Consider the following 8,322-nt stretch of genomic DNA (forward strand, 5'->3'; position numbering starts at 1 on the left):
AATGTCAAATGTTTGAGATGCTATCTTTCTTTCTGACATAACACAAACTCATTCAGACAGTCTCACTGGTCATGTTAGTGGCTGTGAATGATTAAAGGCCCAGTCCTGTCAGACTCTGCCTGAAAGAGCTCAAACTCACCAGGACTGTAAGGGAGACATTTTTTCAGCCTCGTATCATCGTCCCTCTTCTTGTCTAATTGCTCGTTAGTGTACATGACCCGAAAGGGGAGAAATTGACACAAGGCTCTCTCACAAACATTCACACAGTCAGCAGCAGCAACAGCAGTGGAAAACATCCCTCTAGAGTCCAGTATATTCTGTCTGGGCAGAGTTGGTAACAATAACAGCCAGATGAGCCAGGCTGGCTGTATCATTCTCTACCTACTGAGTCTAGAATGGGGATTGGGAAAACGAATCACCCCTTAACACTTTTCTCTCTTGGACTCATTCTCTGTGTCCCTCGCCATCAAATGCAACTCCAATAGCCAACCTGTGTGTGAGAGGTCAGAGGGCAGGGAGGGAAAACCATCTCTCCATGTATTCTGTCTTCCAATCTTCCAATCCCACATCATGGAGGAATTAGATCTGGCTGCAAAATTACAATGTCACTGCTCCGCCATGGTTCCAACTGGAGCGGGGAGTGCTGAATGTTTTATGGAGCCAATAATAATGGAGCTAGAAGCGCAGTGCCGGATTTATCCGGTGCCGAGGCTTAGTGCAATTAAGCACCGGGAATGGCAGCCGGAATTATTACTGGATGAGTGGCAGGACTTAGGAACACCTGAGGCTTCCTCAGCTATGTCTGAGAACTGAAAACAGGCAGAGAAATATCTTGTGATATCGATGGTACTACTACTTAGTACTACTACTATTACTAAGCAGTCTTGGTTCTCTGTTATGATACAACAAAGGATTCGGCACTGTTTACAGACAGCAGTGGGGAAGCTCGTTCTTCCATCTCTAAGCTGTGTCCCAACAATAGCTGATAGGCTAGCTGCTAGCCCAAGGGTAATGCAGTGAACCCTCTTGATTAGAATGGAACAGTGTCACGGTGCACCTCAAAGACACTGCAACTTTTTAGATGCTTGGCTAATTCAGAGGGAGCAGACCAGGAAAGAGAGTTAGAGAGAGATGCAGCATGGATGATTCATTACAATGATATCAACAGATCTTCAATTTTCTCCGGCCATGATTAAAGCATGTTGACGTTTATTTGGATGAATCCTGTCCTGGAGGGTTACGTTTAAAATCCGATTGTATAACTTTGTGGCTGTGCCAGCTAGTGACTACCCTGCAGAGCTTCCTCCAGTACATAAGCTTTTACATAAGTCATCCCAATAAATGCCAACCTGCATGATTTAATGTATTCAGGTCTCCCCCTGTGGGACACTAAACAGATCACCTAGAACCAATTTTGAAGAGTAATGGCTTCTGATGTATTCTATCAAACTTTTACACTACAATCATCACTGGGTTCATCTGAGGTAGTGTAATTCACCACCGTATAGACTAGAGAGCCCTGAAATACTAAACGGCAAGCTTGGGTTTTACAACCAATTACCGGGTCACTACATCTCTTCAGCATTTTTGATGAAATATGCTGACACAATGCACAGAAGAAGAAGAAAAACACACGACATACCGCTTAGTTCAACAACCTCCAATAGTCTTTGTAGGAAATGCAATGACACTATTTTATTTGATCCATACTTCACAGTGCTAGACAAAGATCTGGAGGAGCATCACTCAGTGCTGTGGAGTTCCTACGTTACACACTATATAAGTTATGAATCCTTCAACGTCAGATAAATAACCCATCATCTGCACCAGGTGTAATGACTGCTGTTATGACAGCACAATTCAGCTGGATTTTACGCGCCGTGGCTGGTTTGATTGTCCGAATTTTTCAATGTTCCTTGAGCTGAATCGCAGGCTTACGAGAACCCTATTGTTACAGGATATAGGCTACAGAGTTGTATCAGGAAATCATGCAACGTGCAACGTAAGTACTTATTTGGAGCGGAGATGGGCATGCTGTATCTCGACACATCTCCGTGTTCTGAGTGGTGGTGACTAGCATGGTCAATGTAGCTGCTCAAGAAACCGTCTGGAGAGGACTTGCTAAACATCCTTACCACTCCATTGTGCTCAACACGTTAGAGTGGAAGGTTTGCACATGCTCTTATTCCATTCTCCCATTTTAGCCTAATTACATCCTCTTCCTTAACAAGCCTCCATCGCTGGTGCCTCAGATTATCCATACAAAGCTCAAATAACATTTGAACTGCATACGAATCAAATGAAAAAGTGTGATTTAAGACCAGCAGCTCAGTGTAAATGTGACAGCCTGCTGTGATTGAAAGCATGATAATCAGGCATTCCTTTCAACTGGTGCCATCTCTCAGCTCCACTGATGTCCACAGCACCACTGCTCCATTAGCCCCACGACCGCTGGGCTACTGCTCTAAAGGCCTACATCCGTTGAATCAAACACACAACCGACTAAATGTCAACTTTTAACAAGAAACCTTTTAAAAAGACACCTTTGCTCCTCACTGCTATATCAAATGCACGCCTGGTGCCAGCCTCTCGAACATTCCATTAGAGCCTGGGTTCATTTAAAAGTGAGCATACATGATGGTGGGAATGTATAGGCAAAGCTAGGAGCGCATTATGTGTTAAGTGTTAACTTTGCAATTGTATTCAACAAGTGAGTAATTATCATGCCTGTTCTGCTCCCACCCTCAGCGGGGAAACATCTTGTTTTCAGGGATACAGTATTTTCAAACTAGCTTCCTTTCCTCCTGAAAACCGGATGCGGGGACCCCGCTCAGGTGTTTAGTTTACGCCTGCTACCTTTAAGTTACTTTGCTCCTAAACAGCTGCTCTTTCAAGTGAGGCAGGGAACCTGTGTGACTTCCAGAGCCATTCAAGTGGCCCCTCTCAAGCAGACACTTGCTGCTCTCCTAACAGACCACAACTCTATAGATGGCTTATATGCAAAACATGAAAGCCATTTAGAAAAGTGTAAGTAACTAATATGTTCTGGAGCAGCAACAACTTAAAAATCACAATAGGTCATTCATCTTAATTACAATTGTCCACCATACCTGCTGGTGGCATTGGCTCACTGCATGTCATGAAGGGGTGAGGAACTCCAGCTGAGCTACTGTACAGTAAACCTCCACTTCCACTGTCAAACAGTCTCCATTGTGTTCAGCCCAGGAAGAAGTCTCCGGATGGGGTCAGCTTGGGGTGCCCCTATAGAGAAAACACACAAATAGCATCTCACTAAATGGTAACTCTCTCTGCCAAATCAACATAGCCTGTCAATTTGTCCCACCTTTAGTGGGATGACATTGAACAAACTCCACATCTATCTCATGGTTGGTGTAGATACATTGGAGAATGAGTGTAAAACAAAAATTAACACTGATAAAAAAAACGACCCTATAGGTAAAAATGAATCAATTCATAGCTTCTCCCTACACACAAACTCAAATCCCATTCTTCCTCTTTACTCACATTGTAAGCCAACCAGCATGTTAACCACAGCAGCCAATATGCAGCGTAACATATTCACATTGATACAGATCTCCAAGTCTATAGAATATAGGTTATGAGCCCTATACAGCGTGTTACCCTAAGGGGTAGTATATACCTATACAGTACAGTATGAGATAATCATGGTCATAAACCACAACGGCACAGGGAAATGATGCTTACTCTTTAATGGTTGCGTCTCTAATATGATATCGACAATATATTGACAGTAATGTACTGACTGTGTCCTCGATGTGTAAACTTAACAAATATTTACTGAAGAAGTACATGCAAATGCTACCATAAGTGGTAAAAAAACGGATCCTTTCCAAAACAACCTCGCTCGGTACAGCTTGCATAAAGTATGATAACCAATACGAAAATAGCTAGAGTATTTACCTGTGGAAAAGTCGACAACGCATTGTATGGATTTCACTGACAGCTTAAAGAATTGTGCAAATTGTTCACACAAATTGTTAGGACTGTGCTGCGTGACCCCTTGACCATGCAGCTTAATTCATCTTAAACGGTAAAATATTATACAAGTGTACTGCTGCTCACCCCACCTACGGTGGAGGAGGGAGGGAATCAGGAAAAATCAGTCGAGTAAGCTTTTCAGCAATTATATAAGGGCCTTTGTATATTTTCAGAAATGTGATGTTTGTGACAGGGAATATGAGGTAGAAAATACCCTCTCAAAAGCTCGCTCACATAATAATGTAGGATACAAATAATCTGATGCAATGGTGTGTGTCTGATCTGCACCATAGCTGATGGCAAGCACGTAATATGGAAAAACGAAATACACCAAATGTATTCCGGGTCTGTACTGTACATGGCAGTGCTGTACAAAAAACAATCGTATTTTCCTCTGGAAATGAAACTAGGTTACCCGTGCATGTTATTTTGCGAAGATAGCGCAAAGGCAATACCAATAACCATTCTGTTAAAGGCTCTTAATTGTGAGCACCAGAATGCACCCTACCAGCCAAGCTGTACCAGTACCAAATACACTTTGCAAGAACCAAACCACTACCAACAATTATTCAGTATTCAATTGGTCTAGTGTTGAGTCTGCCCAGTCTTTATCTCACAAAACCAATTAATTTCAACAATGAATTCAGGGTCACATTGTTCATAATAATTACCAGTGCACTTACGCACGTAAAAGAGAGAGTGCAGAGTCCGCGCCTTTTTGTTAGAAATGATGACCACGTTTTTCAACCTGCACCTGGACCTCAAATGCATCAAGTGCACTAATTAATCAAACACACCAGACACATTAGCAAGAGGTACATTTGCATCCTTCTTCAAAGCATTCGCCCCCTCTGCAATCTGTTAAATGGCCAACGTCATTTAGACTTGGGAGACCAATCAGTAATGCAAGCACAGATTCTTCACCTATAAAATAATTCATGTTTTTTTCTCATTGCCATCATCAACTCGATCAAAAACAGTCATATTTACAGTTTACAGATGGGACAGTCGAGACAGTGTGTCTTTATCCCGGTCTGATAAATGCATATCCTTATGTGAGTCTATGGGGCTATTTATGAATAGCCAGGCACATGTGTTCTCCCGCAGTGTGACCAGAGTTTTATTGGAGATCACAGGGACCCATACATCACATGGGGATGGTAATCGATGCAAAGCACATTTTTCTTTTCCAACCTCAAAAGGCTTGCCACGACTGTGACGTTGTCGTGAGGAGTTGCACCAGCTTCCAGCGACCTCAAAACACAAAAGCCGTGGCTCATTTCAAAACCTGAAACACGTAATGCAACCTACATAATGAGGCAAGCCCTCTTATTTGATCAGTTAAGAAATCTGGAATCGCTCACAATCTTGTTAATGCTGTCCGTTATACAATCATACAATCTGCTAATCTGTGTCAACATGCACCAGCCATATCCAAACTCATCCTTCGGGGTTGCTCGCGCAGTGCCAAGCGCGCTTTTACGCGCACATTCAGTGAGACATGCAGCTTCATCACAGTCGAACAAACCCTGTTGTTTGTCACTAAATCGAAACCCTTCTCTCACCACCACTGCAAAACAACCACGAGTAAACTCATTGCGCATTGGGTGAAATAATTGAAGTTCCTCTCTTGAACATATTCGAGCAGGTATGTTCATGCAGCGTGCTGTCCATTTATCGTTATGATGGTGGGGGGCATAAATTAATGGAGGCTGACGACGAAATCGACAAACCATTCCCTGTCTTCCTTTGTGGGGTAGGGGACACAGCAATAGCATTCTGTCCCCATTGGATGGACAGAGTCGTATTTGCACGAGGTATGAAGGTCTCTAAATCAAGGACATCGAGTCCAAATCATGCGTCAACTTCCGGATGCTTCATACTTCACAGCAAAATGACTACGATTATTCAAAACTTTTATTTTAAAGATTTTAAACATTAACATATACAAAACACAAATCAACGGCATATTTAAATGGTATACCCTCTTTGTGTCGCACAATAGAATAACAACTTAACGCAATACAGTTGTAGTAGCCCATAGCCCAAGCGGAAAATTCGATTCTGTTGAACTTGTTTTGAAAAACAATTTGCCAACTCTCACGAAATGCTTGCTCTTATGCTGGAGAGGTGCCTGGCACGGGGATGCGCAATACCATTCCTATAGAGAAAGGAACCGCTCCATGGATGGATCGGCAACAGACATGCAAATGGGGGAAAATGTAATATTCCCTTTATGATCATTGTAATTATTATGACAACTTATTAAAGATTATTATCGTAACATTGTATACCACCCTTGTATATATCGTTTCATTTTTGTTTAATGCAGAAACAATCCACTGAAAAGAAGATATGGATCATATGAGAATGTAATACTTTTTACTTTTCCAAAATAAAAGAGAATCATTCCAATATTGACGACAACAGCAGGTGATAGAAAACAATCTCCATAGCACTATGATCATTTATTTATTTGCTAAGCTGAATTTCATTGCGCAATGTGACAATTCCATTCCGCATCATGGCATGGCACAATATACAGATACCCATGTCTAAAGCGCAAACCATCTCCACTCCCATGTCACTGATAAACACGTTTATTACATCGATATGAAATATGACTCCTATACGACATTGTCTATTGTATAGCATCGGTTGATTCAGTATAATGTGGTGAATGCCCAAGAAAGACATTCATATACCATAGGTCAAGTCGAACCTTGCTTGTTGCGCACAAAGTTCTGTCAGTATCCTGCCACGTCTGATGTTGTTACATTATACACTTATCCCAAGTAAATTGGTATCCCCCTATCGTGCGCAATTCTCTCCATTCCCTAACCAAACATTCTTAAGATTTGCATGACCTATGTTGGTGAGTTAATTACCTGCTCTCAGGCTTTTCTGCTACTCGTGCAGCGGGTTACCTTCGTCCGGTGCTCTCTGGAAGTTAGTTGGTCCGCTTCATCACACGGCTGCACGTCTGAGGACATGCTTGTAGAGTAAAGCTGGGGAGGCAAAGCTGGCTTCTTGGCTGGAGAAAGTGGCGAGGGAGGAGAGCGTGTATGTGAGAGACAGAGAGAGAGAGAGAGAGAGCGGGAGAGTTAGAGGGGGGCGGTGCACAGTGCAGAATTTCTTAGAATATTTGTTGCTGGTGAAATCCCCTGCGTACCTGTCTTGCTTTTTGACGAACAAAACCGACGGTGATGTTATACACTGATTGTATGCAGAGTTGCAAACTGCGTGATAATTATATTGTATACTATACAAATGATATATGTCCTATCATGGTTGCATTGGTTGTGCTCTGAATGTGCCTAACCTTGATTTGCATTACTTGTGAAATGTCGTCTTGGGTAGCCAAGGCCGTTTGTTTGAGCGGATTGCGTTGATGCCTTTCAGAACCATGGAGAGCGCACACGACGCCTGAGCAAGAAAACCTGGGGAGAAAGTCAATAAGAAGGTAAAGCTGCTGGTTGATCGTCTTCAAAACAGACCTCTGCAGAGGAGGAGTAAAAGGAGTTTAGCCATTTGACCGTACGTGCTGAACTGCACAGCACTCTCAGTGATATGAGATTTGCTTAGCCGCGGGTTAAAACGACTTAACCTATCCCAGAACAATGCCTCCTCATGCTGAATGAGCGCAGCATTGACTGCGCACAGAGGCGTCAAGATCAAAGGGAGCACATGGGCGCCCTCACATGTGTCCTGTTTCATGTTTTATTTGTTGTTGTTGTTTCTTTGTAATACTACTAGCCACCTAGCAATTTTGATGGCTTACAGGCTATCAATCAAGTTCGAGTAGCTAGCTTGTCTAACTATCTTAGCTGGCATGCCTGCTGGCAAGGTTGGCAGACTTTAGAAAAGCAAGCGTTTACTAAATGTACTGAATAAGACTCACATTCCTTTCAATCTTTTACCCAGATTTTAGCAGAGATGCAGAGAAGCATATTTCGTTTGTTTAAAAAAAGAACCACCAGTCAGGAGGATACAGACAGCTTAGATATGCTTAGATATGCAGAAAATATACATATATTTTTTACATTTAATAAAGCATAATGATTATGGTTCTAGATTGCAGGAAAAGGCTGTTTTTCAGTTTGAAAAATGCAAAATTCTCCAACCACCACCCAACCACCCTCATGTAAAGTGCATTCAGATTGTATTCAGACCCCTTGAATTGTTGCACATTTTGTTATGTTACAGTCTTATTCTAAAATGTCTTAAATTGTTTTTTTCCCCCTCATGAATCTACACACAATACCCCATAATGACAAAGCAAAAACAGGTTTTTAGAAGTAT

At 42.2% G+C, this 8,322-nt stretch overlaps 1 protein-coding gene across 1 annotated transcript in view; it reads right to left on the reverse strand.

The window, feature by feature from the left end:
- LOC121839374 (muscarinic acetylcholine receptor M2-like) overlaps positions 1-7,069 on the reverse strand; it is a 79,562-nt gene extending 72,493 nt beyond the window's left edge. Inside the window, exons 1-2 of the mRNA XM_042297923.1 lie at positions 6,909-7,069; positions 3,111-3,261 (exon numbers count right to left, since the gene is read on the reverse strand). The gene's annotated coding sequence lies outside the window, so the exon portion shown is untranslated. The remainder of the gene's footprint in view (positions 1-3,110; positions 3,262-6,908) is intronic.
- Positions 7,070-8,322: the final 1,253 nt, after the last annotated feature.

This window comes from Oncorhynchus tshawytscha, linkage group LG15 (assembly GCF_018296145.1).
Source record: "Oncorhynchus tshawytscha isolate Ot180627B linkage group LG15, Otsh_v2.0, whole genome shotgun sequence".
Classification (NCBI taxonomy): domain Eukaryota; kingdom Metazoa; phylum Chordata; class Actinopteri; order Salmoniformes; family Salmonidae; genus Oncorhynchus; species Oncorhynchus tshawytscha.